At 40.9% G+C, this 23,623-nt stretch overlaps 1 protein-coding gene across 6 annotated transcripts in view; it reads right to left on the bottom strand.

Moving 5' to 3' along the window:
• Positions 1-22,622, bottom strand: part of CSNK1G3 (casein kinase 1 gamma 3) — a 103,123-nt gene extending 80,501 nt beyond the window's left edge. For 2 of the 6 annotated variants that reach the window (XM_042982865.1, XM_042982874.1), the window contains exon 1: positions 22,173-22,622. The gene's annotated coding sequence lies outside the window, so the exon portion shown is untranslated. The remainder of the gene's footprint in view (positions 1-22,172) is intronic. The other 4 variants (XM_042982890.1, XM_042982896.1, XM_042982881.1 and 1 more) reach the window with 3 other exon arrangements.
• Between the last annotated feature and the right edge of the window lie 1,001 nt (positions 22,623-23,623).

The following is a 23,623-nucleotide window of genomic DNA, read 5'->3' as shown; positions in this document are numbered from 1 at the left end:
GATCTGCAGCATGGGACTGCTCCCTTTTGCCAGCCTATATTCTCAGTATCTACAGCACCTCAATGTTGCCAGATCATAACCTGAACCAACCTGGGGTAGAGGAGGGAACTCACCATTCAACAAGCCACAGAAGACAACAGGTGAGGGAGCCTGGGTGGCTCAGTCTATGACCCTGATTAAACAACCCTGTACAAAGGAATTTTCTTTTCCCCTTTTATAACTTACTGACAGGTTGTGTTTTTTTTTTAATGTTTATTCATTTATTTTGAGAGAGAGCACACGTGAGCAAGGGAAGGGCACAGGGAAGGGCAGAGAGAGAGAGAGAGAGAGAGAGAGAGAGAGAGAGAGAAAGAAAGAGAATCCCCAGCAGGCTCCGCACTCGCCAGTGCAAAGCCTAACTCAGGGCTCGATCCCATGAACCGTAAGATCATGACTTCAGCCAAAATCAAGAGTCAGACGCTTAACCGACTGAGCCACCGAGGCACCTCGATTGACAGGTTTTTAATTTTTCCTCAAGAAAAAAAAGTGGTATTGAAAAATTCAAATATTAGAATATGAGGCAAGAGACTAATACATCTTTGCTTTTAGCAAATATAGTCATTAACTTAATAAAAATGTTAATTCTACCGTGAATAAATACATAACTCATCCTAAAATAACTAAAAAATAGTCAAAACTTGATAAGAATATTTCAAGTTATTGAAAAGTAAAGTATTAAGTGCTTCTACAAATCATAGTTTTTGTTCTGTTTTGGTTTGGTTTATTTTGAATGACAACAGAGTCCACCAACACTGGAAACAGTTGTAGAATTCCTAACCTGGACTCCAGGGACCTCCTGAGCATGAAGACAGAATCCACAGTTTGCAACAGATCGTCAGAACATTATATGATCCTAAAAAAGTTAAGAACCACTGAAAAGTGTATTGTTATTTTCTCACTAAATTACTTTATAGGTACATTTTCAGGAACAATCTATCCTAAAAACCAGATAACACCTGTACTTTATTAAAAAGCCAACCTTGTTATCGAACTGAGGGCAGTTTTCAATAAACACACCACAAAACAACTGAGAAAAATTTCAAGTGAGGAAATCAAGCGAAAAGTTAAGTCACGTTAGAAACAGAACTATGTGAGGTGCCTGGGTGGCTCAGTCAGTTGAGCGTCCAACTCTTGACTGCAGCTCAGGTCAAGATTCTGGGGTCGTGCAATAGAGCCCTGCGTCAGGTTCTGTACTGAATGTGGGAACTGCTTAAGATATTCTCTCTCTCTCTCTCTCTTTCTCTCTCTCTCTCTCTCTCCCCCCCCCCAGCCCCTCTCCCCTGCTCATGCTCTCTCTAAAATTTAAAAAAATAATAATAAAGAAAGAAATTTAAAGCAAAAGAAACAGAACTATGTAATACTAAATACAAAACGGATACCATGCAGTTCACTACCCATACTTAACAAATTTATTTTTTTGATTTCTGATGTCTAATTGTCACGCAAAAACAAATATAAGCAGATACAAGATTCAGAGCGTCCATTAAAGCTACCCCAGTTGCTAAAAGCCCACACATAATCCTGGTAGAGTATTATACCTATAGATGCAGTCGATAGCAATAAGAGAACATTTCTCTCCGCAGTTTTAAGTTCAAAAACTACAAGGAAGAGAATGGAAAAATACAGCGTGAAAACTTCAAAATGAGGCATCCAGAGATAACAAAACTACTGAGAGAAGAAAGTTTCATACAAATATGGCTGGCATATGCTTCCTTTTAACACGAATTAAATAATGATCTATATGGCTTAAGGATGTTTTAACTTTTATAAGAGATACTACCCCTTTAACTGAAACCCTAAACCTTCTACAACCAAAATGAATAGACCCGGATCTAGTTAATGTGCTTAAAACTACATGAATGTGCACAAATACTAACAAAATATTTCCAAATTATGTTTGACTCTATCATTATTCTGGGCATACTGACTTCAATATCTATATTTAAAAGACAGAATTTATTAAAGTGATGTATCTTTAAATTATCCTCAAGAGGAGATAAATAAACTTCATCAACTGCCTTGCTTTTCATAAGCAATTACAATTTTGATGTAGTAACATCCACTAATAAAGATAAAAAAGAGCTGCTAAATACAAAAAACATTAGACATAATCTGATTAGATGAACAGAAATGTAGGCCACTGGCATACTTCTCATTTGATGATCGCTGATGAATCTTCAAAACAGAAAACAGAAAATCAGATTCTCTCATCTTCATGGCCCAATAATTTAATATGTTATGGAGCCAACTGACCTTCTCTTAGATTGCAACTAGATGAAACACGGTAGTCTGAGAACTTATCAGTATAGTATCTTCTACCTCATAAAAAACCACCCAGAGCCAGCTAAGGCTTTCAAATATTAATGAGCAACTCTAAATCTTTTTAAATGCTGATTAATACTCCACCTACTTTCCCAAATATTGCTGCAGTACATACAGACTGTTTCGTGAATCTGTAATATCAAGCATGAACATTTCCTACGGTTATCTTTTCATGCTGAACACGTTAATCAATGTCTTTTGCAAACACAAAATTAGACGTGACAGAAATTTTAAGATTAACTTTTTGGGGTGCCTGGGTGGCTCAGTCGGTTACGCATCTGACTTTGGCTCAGGTCATGATCTCAAGGTTTGTGGGTTCGAGCCCACGTCGGGCTCTGTGCTGACAGCACAGAGCCTGGAACCTGCTTCGGATTCTGTGTCTCCCTACCTCTCTCTGCTTCTCCCCTGCCTGTGCACTGTCTCCCTGTCTCTCAAAAATAAACAAACATTTTTAAAAACTGAATAAATAAATAAAAAACAAAAATAAAATTAACTTTTTTTCACATGTTGCTTGTCAGAGCATCGACTTCTCACTGCTTTGTTATCTTAAATGAAAAAGTCCACGTTTAGTATATGAAATAACCCATTCAGTGTTTCAAATGCTTTATTCAGTCTCTAAAAATTACATTACAATACATGTCTCCAGGCTTCTCCGAAATTTAAATGAAGAAAGATATCTGTGATATGACGGCTCGCTGTTATATCACATGCTTCTATTAGCAGCAAATGTCCCAGTTACTGGTTTCTGGCATGAGCTCAACGGTGGTTGTCTAAGAAAAGACTAAACACTTATTTTTAAAAGCTAAATCATTAACTGTAATGTCAAAAATGGAGATTAATTTCTCTAATTGCATACTACAGAAACTTATTTTGTCTCACAGATATTTAGTAACTTTCATCTACAACACTTAACATTTTTTAAACCTGATTTCAGTGATGCCCCTTGTATATGCCTATCAAGATCCAGGATATTCTAGTCTTTAAAAACAGCCATCAGTTCCATTAGAGCAGTGTTCTCCAAACTGCAGATCATGACCCTAAATTAGCAGGTTGTTAAACTAATATAGTAAGTCTCAAGCAGCACTTGTTTAAATGAAATAGTATTAATTAGAAAAGAAAATGGAGTACACATATGTCATGAAGAATAGTTTAGTTCAATGAGATTTTGTTTTCGTTCTTTATATCAATGCATATGTATCACTGGGTCACAATGTAAAATATATTTTTATAGGTTGTGACAAATATATTTCTATGAGTTGTGGTCAAAATGTATTCCTAAGTTTGAAAGAGATAGCCTAGGAGTATCAAAACATACTATATTATAACCAGTTATAACTGAGTCAATTTTTTTTTAAATGTTTATTTCTGAGACAGAGAAAGACAGAGCATGAATGGGGAGGGGCAGAGAGAGAGGGAGACACAGAATCCGAAGCAGGCTCCAGGCTCTGAGCCGTCAGCACAGAGCCCGACGCACAAACCGTGAGATCATGACCCGAGCCGAAGTCGGTCGCTTAACCGACTGAGCCACCCAGGGGCCCCTAACTGAGTCAATTTTTAAAGAGAAAAATTTATTGAAGTCTCAATTTTCTTAATGTACATAAATATTACTGAATATCTAATTAAGTTAATTTTTTTAATTTTTTTTTTAATGTTAATTCATTCTTTAGAGAGAGAGACACACACACAGACAGGGGTGAGTCAGAGGGACTGAGACCCAGGGAGACACAGAATGGGAAGCAGGCTCCAGGCTCTGAGCTGTCAGCACAGAGCCCCACACGGGGCTGAAATTCACGAACTGTGCGATCACGACCTGAGCCGAAGTTGGACGTTTAACTGACTAAGCCACCTAGGCGCCCCTAATTAAGTTAATTTTCTAACTATCCAGGTCTGACCACTTTCTAGTAACTAGGATATGACTATTTCATAGGTCCTCAAAGTATCTTTTATTCCTCCTCTTTGCAGTTTCACAGGTGAATTTATACTCTCACTGGTAAATACCCCTTATCACAGCTAGATTCTCAATAGTTGGAACAGGAGGGAATGTTTCATTTGAGAACGTCCAGCACCCCAAACATTTATTATATACACAGCCAGAGAAGCATACATCACCCTCATCTCCTGATCCTTTAAAAGCATGATGGGAATGAAAAATCAAGTAGAGGTCTTATCAAATTTGTATTAATGGAATATTCACCATATCAATGTCGATGAGGAGGTCATCTCATCGTCTATAAACGTAAACATGGCTGAAAACCCCAAACACAGGAATGGTATTAAACTCCAAGCCATCGGGGCACCTGGGTGGCTCGGTCGGTTAAGCGTCCAACTTCAGCTCAGGTCACGATCTCGCGGTCCGTGGGTTCGAGCCCCGCGTCGGGCTCTGGGCTGATGGCTCAGAGCCTGGAGCCTGCTTCCCATTCTGTGTCTCCCTCTCTCTCTGCCCCTCCCCCGTTCATGGTCTGTCTCTCTCTGTCTCAAAAATAAATAAATGTTAAAAAAAAAAATTAAAAAAAAAAAAAAAAAACAACTCCAAGCCATCAAGGAAAGTCTTGTTCTGCTTTGGAGCACTTACTCTCATTCAACAAATACTTACTGAATATTTACTCTGTACCAGGCACAGTGCAAGGGTCTCAGGATACAGCAGTGAACCTGTCCCAGAGAAAGTCTCACCATGCCTCTTCAAGACTACCGACTTCCGTGCCTCTCTTAACTATATTTTTTATTCTGATTAAAAAGGATATTCTCCTGTACGTGAGCAAAACTAAAAATAGCTGGTCCCAGGAGTTATGTTCTATACGGTTGCAGCAAACCCTGCAATGGGGAACGCTGGACCATTGTTCCTAGGGAAGCTCAGTTCCTGCAAGACGGTGGTCACAACATTTTCATCCAATGATTAATATACAACCTGTTTCACAGAAGTTTCTCTTTAAAGATGCCTTATTTAGGGGCGCCTGGGTGGCGCAGTCGGTTAAGCGTCCGACTTCAGCCAGGTCACGATCTCGCGGTCCGTGGGTTCGAGCCCCGCGTCGGGCTCTGAGCTGATGGCTCGGAGCCTGGAGCCTGTTTCCGATTCTGTGTCTCCCTCTCTCTCTGCCCCTCCCCCGTTCATGCTCTGTCTCTCTCTGTCCCAAAAATAAATAAAAAACGTTGAAAAAAAAATTTAAAGATGCCTTATTTAATACATGTTATTAAGTCATTAACATTGAACTCAGAGCCAACAGCACTAAAACTCATACCTCCATGAAGCCCATGTAACATACTTTTCTCCATAAAGCATACGACAACCTTTTGGAGTTCAGGAACACCAGAGAGTACTTCGGTGCTACACTGGGGGCCATTTTAAGCAGCAAAATCCAAAGGCCTCAAAAATGCACCAAAAAGCAAAAGAAGGTAGAACATCACCTTGTTCAATTTTAGGTGGGAACATGCACATCAGGTACTTTGAATTTTTTGCCACTCCGTGCATGTGAATATCCGTGAATGCCTGGAAAAGCACCAAGAATGTGGATTTGAGGGTTACAAATAAATGTTAGCAAGGAGAGAAAACTGCAAATATAGAATCTGTTAATCATGAGGATCAGCCCTAACTGATGAGGAGAATATTCTCTTTAAATACATTCCCATCTAATGAGTAAGAAATGACAGAATTCCAATACCATCATTATGCAACTCCTAATGAACTAATGGAAGTAGGAAAGTACCAACTGCTGCTAACTTCACAAAAAGAAAGACAACCTTTGAGCTTCCTGATGGAAAAAGACAACTGATGAAACCTCTCCACCTTACAACCAATTTAAAGGAAAGACAAGATGCAATGTTTTTACTATTCAACTTTGAGACAACCCGTTTTTTAATCCGATGTCCTCAACGGAAGGAGATTTTATGCAACTCAGTCTCCCCATTGTCTAATATAACACATAATACAGAGCAGACATTTGTTAAAGGCCTAGTGCAGAAATGAGTGAATGAATGAATGAATGAATGAATGAACGAACGGACAGAGAAACTACCTCTTGCAAGGTCAGGAATGTTAATTTCTAAGATCATATCTTTTTCAAGGAGAGACGGAAAGAAAAAGGTATGGACAGGCAGGCAATTTATAGCTCTAAGAGGTACTACAAGGAGAGTAACACCTCACAAATCAAAGGTCATTTATACTGTGATTTCAACTCTCCAAAACAGAGCTATGAACCAGAGGAAAAAAATTTACTTAAAGGAGGTCACAAAATGTGTACTCTGCTCATTAAACAAAAAGAGCCCCTAAACTATATTTTACCTTAATTTTAAAATAATCCTGATCAGTTTATTATTAGAAATCAAACATAAAAGGAAAAATTGAAGTGACTAGTCAAAACATGACAGAGAACCAAGAAGACAACTTTATACACCTCAATAGATTCACAGTCTATGCATAACAGCACACTAAATGATGTGCAAAATGAGAACCCTGACTCAGCAAGATCTGAGTATGTTTAGAAAACACTGAGAAGTGTACTTGAAAAGGTTACCGCTTGAAAAAATACTAAAAGAAAACATTTTAGTATAAATTCAATCTTCTAATTGGTCTAACAGGCCAGTGACTAATAATGCCAGATAAATGAGAAAGTACTTCAGAAAAGTCAGTAGCTGTTTCATATGTAGTTCTCATAATGAAATTATATTTTTCTTCCTGACTATAGCGCCAATTTCCTAATTTAGAAAAATATAATTACAAGTAACAGCCTCATGTAGGCAAAGGTCACAAAATTAAAAGGTTCATTCAAGGGAATCAACGTTTGAGAATTTTATTTCGGAAGCTAATAGTGTCAATTTTCATCATAGCAAGAACTTGACGTTGTAACTGACAGTAAATCATGAACAACCAAGTCAACTTCTACACAATTTTAGAATGAAACATGCAACAAGTGATAGAAAATATTAAACTACCACTTCTCCAGACTAAGGATTTGTTTCGGCCCGGACCAAACCAAGAGAATCCTTCTCAAAATTAAGGGCAAAAGCCTGAAGAGAGAGACACAGAATTTAAAGACACTTAGGCCCCAATAGGAACACTAGGGTTAAGGTCTAGTGTTTCTTACGGAGATCGGGGCTCTCTTACCTGAGCAAGAAAGAAAAGTTCCAAAACATAATGAAGACTGCATGCCCTAGAAACTGAACCCCCCCACCCCAATCACTATCTATCTGATAGGTTTACAGCAATAAAAATATCACGTTCAAAACTATGTTATTGTCATGATGTTCTGGTATGCAACCAAGTTCACAAGCTAATTACTAAAAAATAATTCAATATGGCAATTTTAAATTTTAGGAATTGCTTATTACTAGACCTCGTCTATATTCTGGTGGGAATGCAAAAGGGCATACAGCTGCTTAGGAAAATTGGGGCAGTTTCTAATACACTTACACACACACACACTTCACTTATGACCCAACAATTCCAACCCTAGAAATTTACCAAATGACATGAAAACTTAAATTCACCAAAACGAAAAAAAAAAAAAAACCAAAAAACTGCACACGGGTGTTTGGGGCAGCTTTATTCCTAACTGCCAAAATCGGGAAACTTAACGCTTCGCACAGTGAATGGATAAACATGCTGAGGTACATCCACATGAGGGAATACTGACCAGCAGCAAAAAGAAATGACACAGGCTTCACCACGGATGAATCTCAAATACACCATACGAAGTGGAAGAAGCTAGCTTCAAAAGGCTACGTACCACAGGCCATTCTGACAAAGTCAAAATTAAAGACACCAAGAAGAGACCAGGGATTGCTAGTGGCTGGGAGTGGGGAAAGGAGTTGACTACAAGTGGGGCAGCAGGAGGGAATATTTTGGACTAATGGAATTGTTTTGTGCATCAATTATAGGGGCAGTGAATTTTAGCGTGCAAAAATTTAAGAACAGGAGAAACAGGAGTGCCTGGGTGGTTCAGTTGGTTAAATGGCCCACTCTAGATTTGGGCTCAGATAATGAGCTCAAGGTTTGTAAGGCCCACGTTAGGCTCTGCACTGACAGCGAGGAACCTGCTTGAAAGTCTGTTTCCTGGTCTTGCTACCCCTCCCCCCAACACGCACACTGGCTCTCTCTCTCGATAATAAATAAACACTTTATCAATTTTTTTAATGTTTATTTATTTTTGAGAGAGACAGAGTGCAAGAGGGGGAGGGGCAGAGAGAGAGACGGAGGCACAGAACCCGAAGCAGGCTCCAGGCTCTGAGCTACCAGCACAGAGCCGGAGGCAGGGCTCGAACGCATGAATGAACCATGAGACCATGACCTGAGCCGAAGTTGGACGCTCAATGGACTGAGCCACCCAGGGGCCCCAATAAATAAACATTTTTAAAAAGAGAAAGAAAAAACTGTATCTAATGTAAAAAATACCTTGGGAAAAAATCAGAATTAAGTGAAATGCTCAAAAAATTGAGTATTTCCTTTAAGTTTTCCAGGTAGCCCATAAATGCATTTAATGTCAACTTCCACCATTTAAAAAAAAAAAAAGAAAGAAAGAAAGAAAAACCTTTCTATAAAGTATTTCTCTACTTTTAAGCCTGAGTAACAAAGTCAGATGCTTGTGTTTGTTGCTTTACTTAAAGGAGAACCAATGTATTTGTTAGAGATATATCTCATACGACTCTGATGATTCAGACTAAAGTGGTTTGGAGTGAGCACGGTGCCTCTGGAGGCATTTAATCAAGGTTCTTCCATGTTAAATCTCCCTAATAAAAAAGATAAAATGATCAATCCATTCATTCAACAAAAGAGCAATCACAAGAGGCCTATCATGTGCCAAAACAGGAAGTCAAATGGCACCCAAGACCATCACAATCCCTGCCACATCACACAGCTTAAACAAATAATAATATAAAGATGATATGAACATGAGAATTATAGTGCTTTCAGAGCACACAGCAAGGGAACATAAGTTCTGTAAGTTCTGTATCTCCCATTAGGATCTACACCTTAAAACGCCTACTATCTTGGTGAACTCAGAAACACAGCGAAAAGCGCATGCACCAGAGTGGTCACTACCCAATCACCCCTCGATGTTTAGGGAGGGAAAGCAGGCAAAGACCATGTCCACAGAATACTATCTAGCAGTGCAGTCATCACTCCCCTACAGTAAGGTCCTCTCCAGGGAACTACCAGATATGCATAGTTGTCACCTTCCCACCAGCAGGGAACTTTCCCTAATTCACAATACCATAATCATGAACTTCTCTTGTTGAGAAGTATTATTTTCAAGGGTGCAGGGAGGGTGAAATAATAAAGAAAAGGAGAGAAAAGAAAAGAAAAAAACTAGTAAAGATGCTGGGGGGCAAAAAGCCTGAGTTAAGTATATAGATTTTTGCAGTGAGGTCTTAAAAACAAATTAAGGAAGTTTAAGGAAACTAAAACAGAGGCATTACAACCACACCCCTGCTTCTTTCTGTTATGAAAAAGGAAGCCAAGATATGTAAAAAGAGGGCTGCCTGCAGGTGTTTTGGCATGAAGTTACCAGGCACAGAGGTAAAATTACATAACCCCAAGGACTAAAAAGAGTGTGTGATGAATACTCAGCTATGCCAGTTACCAGAAACATTTTCCATCCCAAGCATCCTAATTACACAATGCTTCTGGGACCACACTGGGGCCCACAGGACCAGGGTTAATAACTCAGTGCCAAAAAAACAGAAAAGCTTCCAACAACTGTTAAACAAACATGAATTAAAATAAAGTGCCTCTTGGCATGTATAGATTTATAAGAGCAGAAGAGCGAGAGAAATTTACTAGCGACTTACTGAAAGTCCATTTCAGAGGAATGAGATACTGAGTAGGTTCTATCAAGAAGCAAGAAGTGGAAACAAATTAATGCAGTTCCACAGGCCCTTTTCCAAAGTTCTTGCAGTCAAACGTGATTGGGAATTCTGAATTCTAGGGGCGTCTGAAGGGTGATACATATGTATGCACCATATATTCTGTGCAAAGGCCGGGAAGATACAGGACAGAACATTATAATCAGACACTTAACTATTTCTGCACTGAAACCTACAAATTCATGAAAAAGAGACACAACAGTTCAAAACAAGTTTCATGGAAAAAAACACAATTTGTGCCAAACATACAAGAAAATATTTTTGGTTTTCAAAGCACTCTGGATGTTAGAATAGTTGATACGAAATTACGGTCCCCTAGAATGGTAGCCATTACTCAATTACTAATTGTATATACAAAATGTTACCGGTAACCTCACTGTCATGTGCTGGTTTTCTTGTGGAATTTTGGTGAACACAAAATAATTCTACAAGTCTTCTTCAGGTTCACACAGAACATGTCCTATATACTCTCGCCACTCCTAATTTTTTTTTTTTTTTTGAAAGAGAAAAGGTGGGGAGGAGCAGAGAGAGATGATAACAGAGGATCTGAAGTGGGCTCCATGTTGACAGCAGAAAGGCTGATGCAGGGCTCAAACTCACAAACTATGAGATTATGACCTGAGCTGAAGCCACATGCTTAAGCGACTGAGCCACCCAGGCACCCCCACTCTTAAATTTCTTTACCACAAATTCTCCTACTAGAGCAGTTTACAAAATATCTAACCCTTAAATTTACAGAGGAACTGCTAAATCCAATTTTGCCACCATGAAAGCCATGTTCTTTGAATGGAATTTAACATAATGAATTCATTATAAAACGGCTTGTTCTCATTTTGCCACAAAAGGCTATAACTGGTAAAGGGGTCTGTGACCTAGGAAGCTGCAGCAAATGAGTCACAAAAAAGGACCCTGATATGTCATAAACGACAAGATACAATAACCAGAAAACCCTATTATCATAGTGCATTTATATGTACACAGTTACGGACTATGTACAATACAGACAACATACTACATACACAATATACTGTTACTGAAGTAAACTGTTTCCACTTGGGGGAACACACATATTCCTCATCAACAAGGGTATGAAAGAGAGTAAAGCAGAAGTGCAGCTACACTAAACTATTAAGACCTCTTCCATCCTGATGCCCCAGGAAAAATACAACTCAATGATATTATAAATATATGCTAAAACTAACACATCTTTGATGAGCAACAGTTCTTGCCTTCTTATACTTTACATAACTTTAAAAAGTAGACTGTTTTTACCACTTAGGTTTCTTAACATTTTCAGGGGCATCTGAGACGATGCCTTAAATTATTCTTGATAAATCTCCCTTTAACAAATTTTCCAAACTTTAAAAATCCTCTAATTTTGCTGCTGGACTTAGCAACAATTGCTAATAAGCAATGAATACAATGGCATCCCTAAGGATTCTGGGTATGAAACTATAAAGAGAAGTTGCTATTAACCTGGTCCTCTTGCAAATGTCCGTGCATTTCTTGTCTCACTTTCACACCCCATCCCAATTAAAAAGGGAACTTCAAATTTAAGAGCTAAGGGATATGTATAAAGACAAGGAGAAATCAGTCATTGTCAAACCCTGCAGCACATTGGAATCACCTGTAGTAACCTAAAATGTAACAATGTCCTGGCCCCACTCCCCAGATTCAGATACCAATTAGCAGGGATAAAAGCCCAGTATCTACCATTTTAAGGTCCCCAAAAAACGTTAATGTGAAGTCAGGGCTGAGAGCCACTGGTATACACTGCCTTTTCCACAAATGCTTTCTCTTATTTTTAAAAAAAAATTTTTATAATGTTTATTTTTGAGAGAGAGAGAGAGAGAGAGAGAGAGACAGCATAGGTGGGGGAGGGGCAGAGAGCGAGGGAGACACAGAATCCGAAGCAGGGTCCAGGCTCTGAGCTGTCAGCCCAGAGCCCAAAACGGGGCTCAGGAGCTGTGAGATCATGACCTGAGCAGAAATCGGACGCTTAACCAACTTGAGCCACCCAGGCTCGCCTCTCTTATTTTTAACTCAGTGGTAATACTCCCTACAGCAAAGGCTGCAAGCATTATCTTTAAAACTACCCATTTTTCTTCTCATTTCCTCGGTCACAGAAAAAAAAAAGTTACTGATTTTCAATTGGAAAATTTTAAACAAGTGCATATAGTAAAATTCACTTCGACTTATCTCATATTGTCATTCCCAACAATCAGGATTTTAGTTTTCAGTCAGTCCATGAGTAGCTGGTAACTGGAATGTGTATAAATAGCATAGCATACAATATACATACATACAGTACACATGTCAGTTACCAACCTTAACAGATTATCAGAAAATAAATCAAAATCAAAGGAATGATTTCGAAGAGCTGATTACATTTTGATATTTCATTAAGTACAAGTATTTTCAGAACCCCAATGTATAATGGAATATGAGCCACAATATGCCCTGACACTCACGTGAAGGAAGAAAGAACCCAGTAAATAATCTACCATTTTTAAATGAATATTGCTATTACAAGATTCCACATCTGTAAGATGTATATTTTCGATTCATATTGTTTTCATATCTCTAGAATAAAAGCACATAAAATAATATTAAAATCGTATTAAAAAATCTTATAAAAATCTGCATCTACAAACACCAGTATTTAAAAATGTCGCCAACAACTGACATGTACTGCTTCCACCTCCAAAACAATACTAATTAACGTCTGCTCTTCACATGAGGATTTTGCTAAAAGCTCTTGTAGGCATGTATTTGCACACCATAAAACTAGTGGAATACCAGGAATTTTCTCTATTCTCAGCCTATGACATTACCTGCTATGTTTGCCTACCATTTGAAAATATTCATTGCTAGACTATAATATAAGTATTTCACAAAAATAGAAAACAGACATGACATAGACTGGCTATATGGGGAAAAAAACATTTTCACTTCCCTTTTTACTAGAGGGAAACTGTGACTTCACCTCTGACTCTAATACAACATACTCTAAATCAATGCCAAGTACACCACCTGAAATTTAAACAAGTTAAAAAAATAGGTAACACAATTATTACAAAATATTCGTTAAGTCTGCTTTTATACTATTCACTTGCATCACAAAAGGTATTACATGGCCAAATTCAACTTATAATTTTAAGGTAAACAATTTGAATAAGTACAATTCTAAAAGCAAAGCAAATTCTAAAAGCAAAGTATGAGTACATTCCAGGCACACTTCACTCAAGATAATATACAATAAAAGCAAAATCATATGTTAAAATCTAAGTTGGTGGAAAACATCCTACCCCAGGATTCTATTTTTTTCCTCCTCAAAAAAAAAAAAAAAAAAAAAATTACTATTTTTCCTGATGGCAAAAATAATGCATATTATAGCAGAAAATCCAAACGATACAGAGACACATAAAGAGTATAAAAATTAAAATCATTCTAAATGTCACTATTCATAAATAACTGCCATTAACATAAATATCCTTGCAGAGAATGGATGGATTTACTCTGTATATTCACAACTGCAACAATTACAATGACCAGAATTACAACGGTCAAAATCCTTCATATATACATTCACATATCTCAATATACATGTACAATACACACACACACACTCTATATATATTACAGAAACAGAAACCTTTAAGATAACAACTTTCTTGAACTTAAAAATATATGTTATTCTACTTCTGCATTTTTATTTAAGCAGGCCAGTTTGGAGGTTACGTGTGTGTGTGTGTGTGTGTGTGTCTGTGTGTGTCTGTGTGTGTGTGTCTGTGTTGCTGTGCTTCAGGGAAGATTTAAAAATCTGTTTGCTTTATTTAAAAAAAAATCCTCTAGCTAAAATTTTCCAAAGCCTGGAAACATATATCTGTACTAACAGCAGCTGGCTGACGGCTTTCCAGAACTAGCCCATGGTCCCAAGCAAAACTGCAAAGCAGACAAATGTTTTCATGGCGTCCCACCTCTTGGGTCAGAAAGAACACCTCACCAGCAAGTAGCATAGAAGAGTCCACCCACCAGGCATGTGACTTGAGCATTTCACTCAAACCGTCCCAGGATTCATTTCATTACATTTCAATTCCAAAATTCTGTGATTTGCCCCTGCCTCCCCATGCCCCCACCAATTTTTTTTTTTTTTTTTTTTTTTTTTTTTTTTTTTTTGCTTTTCTCAAGATGGGTAAAAACTATCCTTTCCTCCTATCTTACTATGATTCCATGATTCAAGTCAAACCCTTCCTCTGACTGATAAACTCCCATTTCCCCAAGGTACCTACTGTCTTCTAGGTGTGACTAAAGAAATGCGATGAGATCAAAAGCCTGGGCAATGTGCAATTTTTGGAGAGGAGAGAGGGCAGCGACTCAGAAAAATATTTCTAAATAAGTTCACAGGTACAAATTTTAATTTAAAGTTATAATAGTTTTATGAGTTTCAGGGAAAAAAGGTACAATGTTACAACTTAGATAACTGATTTTATTGACTCAAAGTTAGTCAATATGAAAACTAACAGTGTTTTAGCTCCTAAAATATTCATACCTGAGCATATTTAAGATAGCAACATAGAAGCAGCTCTCTAATCTTTCATCCGTTACATTTGTACAACCCTTTAAAGTTCAAAGTGCATTTATATGCATTATTTATTTTCATTCTCAAAACAAGTAGATGCAGTGGTCACTATTGATTGCCTCTTTAACAGATCCATTTGCTTCCATGTTCTTCTTTCCCACAACTTTTAAAAATATCCACCCTTTGGAGCACCTGGGTGGCTTAGGCGGTTAAGCGTCCAACTTCGGCTCAGATCATGATCTCACAGTTTGTTAGTTTGAGCCCCACGTCGAGCTCTGTGCTGACAGCTCAGAGCCTGGAGCCTGCTTCAGATTCTGCGTCTCTTTCTCTCTGCCCCTCCCCGGCCCGCTCGTGCTCTCTCTCTCTCTCTCAAAAATAAACATTAAAAGAAAATTAAAAAAATATATAAACATCCGCCCCTCACCATGTAACTCAGGAAAATGTGACCCCATTCCCTATGGCAGGGGATATATCCTGATTAACAGAAGCCAGCCATGATAACCCCATTCCCTTTGTCATGACTGGCGAGGAAGTACACATGACCTAATTCTGGTCAATAAAACATGAAAGGAAAAGTATGCTGGTGAGCTTGTGCAAAACATTTCCTGGCCAATGCATGTCTAGATGTGATCTTGCTACCACCCTGAGGATGAATCCAACACAAAGAGAAGAGCAGAGCCAAAAAAATCACTGAGAGGCAGACCAAAGCTCTGAAAAACTAACCTAGCCTACCTCAGTATTTCAGTGTTCCATATCAGAAACTACCTACTGCCTTTCAGGCAGTATAATGAGGCAACACCAAGATAAACAGTCTACCCCATTTGTCTTTTCCTCCCCAACCTGGACCTCCTTTCTTATACCTAAAAGTTTTCCTTTTTACTTGAGCTGAGCTAGACAAGACAGGAGGACAGCTCTTCTAAGCTGCTAGGCCAGCCAGCATGCTTTGTACCAAGCTCAAGGGCTCCTGCTACACCTCAAGGGTATGGCATTTCCTCTTCCCAGGGACAACTTCCTCTACCAATTCACTCCAGCAGTCCCTACACAGGCTGAGCAGATGTTGGGATTCTAAGAAGGCTCCTCTCTACATAAAAACTGAAAGGAAGAATACGAAATCAGATCAGGGACCATATAGGGAAATATGGGAGAACTGCAGCTTGATCACCCGACTACATAATTAAACAATTTACCCTGAGGTCTGAATGAATACAGCCAGGAATACGAGAATTTCTTTCTTTTTTATAAGAGGATGCTATTAAATCAATCTCTAAGAGAGAGCATAAGCTAGATGATATAATAGAAGCAGATACCCTCTTTAATATATTAACCAAGAGCTCCTAAGCTAAAAAGGGGATCATTAAAAAATCTACATCTTAAACATTTTATGGCAAATAAAATATAAAAGTGTACATTCCCAAGACAATCTTTGAATGTAAGGCCAAGGCCTTTCCTTCAAGTATGGATGGATGTACAGACCGCAGTTCTATTTTGTCTTTCTTGAGAAAACCACACCTACTATAAATCACCTGTGATTTCCAGTTTCTGTTTCATAAACATAGAAAGACATCTCACAGAGCTTAAAAGCAATCTTATTATAGAGTTTTTTTGAGATTTTTAGGGTGTTTTCCCCTAATTGTTTAAAAAGTTCTGGGGCGCCTGGGTGGCTTGGTCGGTTGGGCGTCCGACTTCGGCTCAGGTCATGATCTCACGGTCCGGTCCATGAGTTCGAGCCCCGCGTCGGGCTCTGTGCTGACAGCTCAGAGCCTGGGGCCTGTTTCAGATTCTGTATCTCCCTCTCTCTCTGCCCCTCCCCTGTTCATGCTCTGTCTCTGTCTCAAAAATAAATAAACGTTAAAAAAAAATTTAAAAAGTTCTTACCCACACCTACATTCCCCTATAACTTTTGCCTCCAAAGTTCACTGAATAATGTTTCATTCAACTACGTAATTAAGACATCAAGTACAACTGCCATCAACAACTTGTTGGGTGCAAACACAAATAATTCTTGGTAAGTATCAAATAACTAGTGGGATTAAAAGTGCAAAAACAAGGGTGCCTGGGTGGCTTAGTCAGTTAAGCATCCAACTTTGGCTCAGGTCATGATCTCATGGTTCGTGGGTTCAAGCCCTGTGTCGGACTCTGTGCTGACAGCAAGGAGCCTGGAGCCTGCTTTGAATTATGTGTCTCCTTCATTCTCTGCCCCTCCAATGCATGCACTCTGTCTGTCTCTCTCAAAAAATAAATATTTTTTTTTTTAAAAAAAGGAAAGAAAGTAAAGTTCATAAACAAACTAAAGAGGGGCGCCTGGGTGGCTCAGTTGGTAGAGCATTCAGCTCTTGGTCTGGCTCAGGTCATGATCTCATGGTTCATGGGATCAAGCCCTGCATCAGGCCTCTGCACTGACAGCATGGAGCCTGCTTGGGATTCATTTTCTCCCTCTCTCTCCCTCTCTCTCTCTCTCTCTCTCTGATCCTCCCCTTCTCGCACTCACACCCTCTCTCTGTCAAAATAATAAAACACTAAAAACATATTAAAAAAGGGGCACCTGGGTGGCTCAGTTGGTTAAGCGGCTGACTTCAGCTCAGGTCAGGATCTCACAGTTCATGAGTTCAAGTCCCGCATGCAGCTCTGTGCTGACAGCTCAGAGCCTGGAACCTGTTTCAAATTCTGTCTCCCTCTCTCCACCCCTCCCCCACTCACACCCTGCCCCTCTCTCTTTCAAAAATAAACATTAAGAAAAATGTTTTTAATATTAACAAAAAACACTAGAGCCTAGTCTACTGCCATTCGATGTAGCATGGGCATCAAGCAGTAAATGAATGAATTCTTCTGAGTGGGTTTGAACAGGTAGGGTTAAGAGAGTCTCCTGCAACAGTAGGCTGTTCCCAAGAGTCTCTGCCTATTCTAGCCACCAATCAACCTTCTAACAACTCATCTGTATCTTAAGAAAAAGGCTATTCTGAGATTTTACTTAATTCCAGTGAAAGCTGTAAAAACAAATGTGGATGTGATTTAGGCATATGTGGACATGACTTAGCTATGGATTTCCACGAAAGTAAGTTATAACTGTATGATACATCTATCATTAGTAAAGGAAATGACCAAAGTGTGTGTCTTTTCTACCAAATACATACCCACTTCAAGATCATTGTCAAGAATTCTTTTCTCATTAAAAAAAAATGATGGGCAGGGACTGGCAGGAGAGAATATAACCAGTCACTTACTATAGTTTAAGGACAAATCACCACACACCTTCCTGAGCTCCCCTTACAGGAGGAAACCCAAACATTTATGGTTTCTAAATCCCAGCTTTGAGCGAGGAGCTAGAAAAAACATGCCTAATAGCAGGCTCCAAAGTGTCTGCAAAACTTATCTGTCCTCACATCTCTCTCTCATTCCTTATTTTCTGAGTAATACAGAGCCTTTCCAAACTCACTTCACATTAACAGATAATACACACTTGATTCTACACATTAATAATCCCAAATACAGTTCTGTCCTAGAGACTGTCACTAAAGTATACTCTGAAGTAGCTTTTGTCGGCAGAACCATTCTGTCTGTTCCTATAGAATCTCTATAATTAGAGAACTACAGACACCTCAAAAACTGCCATTTCCAAAAAAGAAGTTACATTTTGAAGAACTGACACCCAGAAATACACTAACAACACCAATCAATACCACTAAGCACCAACCACTCGAGAAAACACAAAGAGGATGGAAAATTATAAAAACAACAGATCGGTGAGTTTAAGACTCTGAAGTCAGAAAAAGAAAATGATTTAAATACGCACTCTGCTAGATCTTAAAAAGGTTGCCTAAACTCTGGATGACCATTTCCTAATGTCAAAAACAAGGGTTATACGCCATCTAACAAATAGAGTTGTCTTAACAGTATGATCTATATACTCCCTCTACAAAGTAGGCACTTAATAAATTTTAACAGGTATTAGTGTTGTCACTGGAACGTTCAAGACAATACAGATTCAGTTATAATGTTAATCCTTTTTGGAAACCTAGAGGGCAACAGTTAGTAAAACCCATCAAACAATTTTCCTCGTGAGTATACACAGACTTAAATACTGTTACCGTGAGGGTAGTATTTTTTGAAGCACTTCTTTGATAGGGATAAATTTAGGGGTTAAATTATTTTAGGACCATTTAATATTTAAGATAACTAAAAACCTTATACATATTACCCAGAACTGTGGACATTTCCCATTTTATCATTCCACTGTTATGGTCAATTCTCTTTGTACACAGATTCCTTACATTTCAGTTTACTCATGATGAATCTCACTACGAATGTATTAACAATAATCTAACTCTCCAATGACCTGTGTTTTGCTTTGTTGTTTGATATTTCAGCATTCCCAAGGGGTACCTGGGTGGCTCAATCAGTCAGGCGCCCGACTTCAGCTCAGGTCATGATCTCATGGTTCACGGGTTCGAGTCCAGCGTTGGGCTTTGGGCTGACAGCTCAGAGCCTGGAGCCTGCTTTGGATTCTGCCTCTCCCTCTCTCTCTGCCCTCTCACACTCACTCTTGCGCTCTCTCCCTCTTTCTCTCTCTCTCTCTCTCTCTCTCAAAAATAAACACTTAAAAAATTTAATACTTCAGCATTCCCTCTATAGTTTGATACATCCTTTTGGGAAACCCTCTGAAATTTAAACAACCACTTGTTCCATTCTGAAAATCTCTTAATCTATAAACTACACTAGAATAATATTCTATTGCCAGTATGCAGGGGATTACAGAGAGGATAGAGAAATAAACAGAGAGCTGCCCATTTCTTCCAAAGGCACATTTTTCACAGCCTGGATTCATTTCATATAAAACCAATTACCAGATTACCAGACACACCCATATTCAAGTTCAAGTAAAGAAACAGGACAAAGCCAGGTATGAAGTGTTTTAGATTACATACTTTTTTGCTTTCCTCCCATCAGCAGGAATGGTAACAACTTGATTATTCTGTTATAGTTTGTTTCCTTCAACTTACCATCCTTATTTGCCGACCTACTTCCTCTAAGCATAAAATCTGTACATTTGGACCTTTATATCTCAAACTGACTCATTTTTAAATACAAGGCATTCTGGACTTCCATGGCCTGATATCCACCTATTTTCACAGCTTCCTCTCCCACACAGACCTCGTGGCACAGCAGCCTCATGTCCAGACCAACAGGCCCTATAATACCCAACCACACACACATACACGAAGCCCCCGTTTTGTCCCTTAACATATTTTAATGCCCAAATGGAGTGTTAGCAGCTCTAAAGTCATTAATAATTCCTCACTCAAAAATTAGTATTTCTTTGTCTCTCATACACACACACACACACACACACACACACACCATGCTTCCATTCACCTCTAATAAATCCCACAGGTGTCCTGTGTTGCAATTATCTCTGCATGTCCGAGTCTCCCTTTAAGACAGCTACAGGGTCTGACTCATCTTCATAGTCGACCCACTCTTCCATTCTAACCACAGAGTAAAGGTCCTTTGTACATGGTTAAGGTCCAGGTTGAACTACACTATTCCTTGATTTTAATCCCAGGCATTTTAGTTGAAGGAATAAATGAAGTGCCTGTGTTGAAGATTTTGTTAACGGTTACCGCTTGGAAATCTAACAATGAAAATTCAATAATTACATAATACATTAATGTTTGCATTGATGAATAGCAGAGGAGGGCAAAGAGCACAATAAATCATCCCTGAAGATGATCATTTTCTAAGATCCCCTCCCGTCAAATGTCTCATATATATCAACATTAAAATGAACCTTTCTGTCCCCATTCTAATAAAAACTACTACCTGATGCATTTCCAGAAATGCAAGCTCCCTGTAAGCAAATGAGTCTGTACACTTCAGAGAATCTATGCCAATGCAGTTTATTTGGTATCTTTTTTCAATGCCCATAAATACAATTTTCACTTTATGTCCAACTATAAAAGCTAATATATACAAAATACAGAACACGGTTGGAACAAAGTTTGGGAATAGTTATGAAATACACTAAGCACATCTCTCCACCCCACCCCCCCAAAAAGTTATTAAGAATGTCACAAACTGTAACTGATTTTTGGTGGAAAACGTTTTCTTAAACGGGCCTCATAATCTTTCTAATCCTGCCTTATTCTTACAATGTGTGTTTTCTTCCACTCTCTATTTACAGGGAAAGCAAATATTCCTCACAAATACATACAAGGCTTTAAAAAGTAGGTATTTTCCATTTTAAAAAGTATCCTAAGTATTCCTTAGATGGAGCTCAACATCTTCTCCTCTCTGGGGGCAAATGTCATTCACAAGAAGCAACTGCACAGGAAATAAATACTGACTTATTTTCTTCACTTACTAAAAATCAGTAGGTTTCTAGTTTTCCAATTAAAGTCGACGTTCTAAAACAAAAGGTTAAAAAGGGGTCACTTACTGGCCAGCCTGGGTCCTCATTACAACAGTTACAACTAATTCGCACAGTGTAGCAACAGTAGCCATCTCCCACACACACTCTCCCTGGCTCTCTCCCACCCATTAACTTTTCCTCCTTCCCTGGGGGAACTGGAAGGATCCTAACACAGGCCTAACTGCCCTCACCCCACGAGCACACACACATCTCCATCACCACCCCCCCCCCCACCGCCCAGAAAAGAAATGTGGGAGCTGTGGACGCTTCCGTGTGTCACTTCCCCTGCATGTGGGATAAACAAACAAACCAGCACGGTAACAGCAGCCAGCAGAGAAATTTTGTTACCCCCCACATATGCCTCGGTTAAGTTTTGAGCTAAGTCGAAAGCTCTATGAAATAGGTAAACCCCGGACCCCCCCCCCCCAGCCCCCAACAAACACGCCAGCGGGAAGTTTACCCCTGGAATGAATGCTGGCCCCTGACACCTCCTTCCAGCAGCCCGATGCCTCCCGCCCTCCCGAACCCCCCACTCCGAAGGTAATTGTCTTGGACACAATCGGGAGCGCTGGGGCTGCGCTCGCGACCTCAAAACCCCTCCCCGAGGAAGCCCCCGCCTCCTCCCGGCTCGCCCACCTCCCCCGCGTCCCCACTCGCGCCGCACCGCTCGGCAACTTCTGCACCCGCCCGGCCCGCCGCCCGCGGCCCCCTCCCCGCGCGCCCAGCCCTCCGCGCCCTCACCCCCGGCCGCGGCCCCTCCCGCCCACCCTCCGCCCGCCGGGATCCTCGCCCACCCCCTCCTCCGCGGCCCCCGCCCGCGGCGCCGCCCCCGCCGCACCCCCAGCCCTCCCGGCCCGGGACCCCAGCCCACCCAGCCCCACCCGGGAAGGAGGGAGCCGCGGCCGCGCCGAGGCTGCCGCCGGGCCGGGGCCGGCCGGCCGCGCGCCACCGCGGAGGGGGCTTTACCTCAGAGGCGCGGCCGCGAGCTCGCGGGGTCGGTCCCGGGCGCGGGCGGCGCCCCCTGCTCCGTCAGTCAGCGGCGGCGGGGGCAGCGGCGGCGGCACATCACACCCGCCGGCGACCGGAGGAGGAAAGCGAGCCACGCAGGGAGGGAGCGAGCGAGGTAGGGGGGGAAGGAACGAGCGAGGGAGGGAACGCAGCTCGGCTCGGACTCGGTCCCCGCACTACTGCCGGTGCCTCCTACCGCCGCCTCTGGCCGGAGAGTCGCCGCCCGGGTCGCTGCTGTCGCCACCGATGCAGCCGGGAATGAATGCACAGCGGCGCCTCGCTTATCCGGAGGTCAAACATCCTTCTGCCTCGGGCATCCGGATCGGCGCCGGACCCGGAAGTGAACACATGGAAAAAAAATAAAAAAAGGAAAGCGTCTCTCTAGCGGCGGTGGCCCCCAAGCTCCCGCATCAGCGAAAAGAGCCGAGTAGAGCCGAAGATTACACCGGCCTGTTCGGATTGGCCGGCTCGCCGACCGGAAGAATGGCGGCACGTTCATTGGCTGGCAAGGCATATAAAAGCCAAGCCACTCCTCCATTCCCCCACCTCCGCACGAGCGGTGCGTGAGGGGGAATGTGGAGTAATAGTGGATACGGGTACGTTTCCCTGGGCGAGGCCAGGGGAGGAGAGGCTTGACGAGGTCTCTGGGGAGAACTGGGAGAAAAAGGCTCCCGTGATTAAGGAGAGCTGCTAAAAATTCCGCGGCTTGGGTGAGCCAAGAGCCTAAGGGCGCCATTGTGCCAAATCGGGTTGGCGAGGCTTTGCGGGGCACAGCCCTCCAGGTGCAGAATTTGGGGGCCCCGGCCTAAAGGAGTGACCTCACTGGGTTGACATCCCCCCCCACATACACTTTGTTATAACCCCAGTGCTGTAGCAGGGATGCGGCTGCTTAGAGATGGGAATTGTGGCTGACGTTTGCATCCCAGCTGCTGCCTGTAGAGAACTCCGTTGGTGGGCTCAGGTCGTGTATAACGTGATCGTTACCATCTCAGTGTCTCAAGGGAACCTCCTGAAGTTTCGGGAGGCCAAACATCCGTCAGGTCGTCGAGTTGTCGAACACAGACTGGAACCGGTGTTTTCTAACTCCACTTCCCAGTCCAATCTGCCCACACGGAAAACGCAGAAGATGCCATTCTCTCTCTCTCTCTCTCTCTCTCTCTCTCTCTGTCTCTTAACAGCTGGTTAAGTGGGATGAAGATAATGCCACTTTGAAAGACCGCTACGGAAATGGATTCGCCGTGAAGGCATTTGCAGAGGACTGAAAATACAGCTTTTTAATTGTTAGCGATTGCCTAATACGACTTATGTTTCGAGTTCTTTCAAAAGACAAGCATTAAGGTGTGCATGAAGAAAACTCATAGCCTGGCGCTGCTTAAAAATTCATGTATCGAACAGTTTTATGTTTTGAT

Source organism: Panthera tigris, chromosome A1 (assembly GCF_018350195.1).
Source record: "Panthera tigris isolate Pti1 chromosome A1, P.tigris_Pti1_mat1.1, whole genome shotgun sequence".
In the NCBI taxonomy this organism is placed as follows: Eukaryota; Metazoa; Chordata; class Mammalia; order Carnivora; family Felidae; genus Panthera; species Panthera tigris.
Note: the sequence above shows the minus strand (reverse complement) of the source record. Positions and strands in the feature narration are given on the sequence as shown.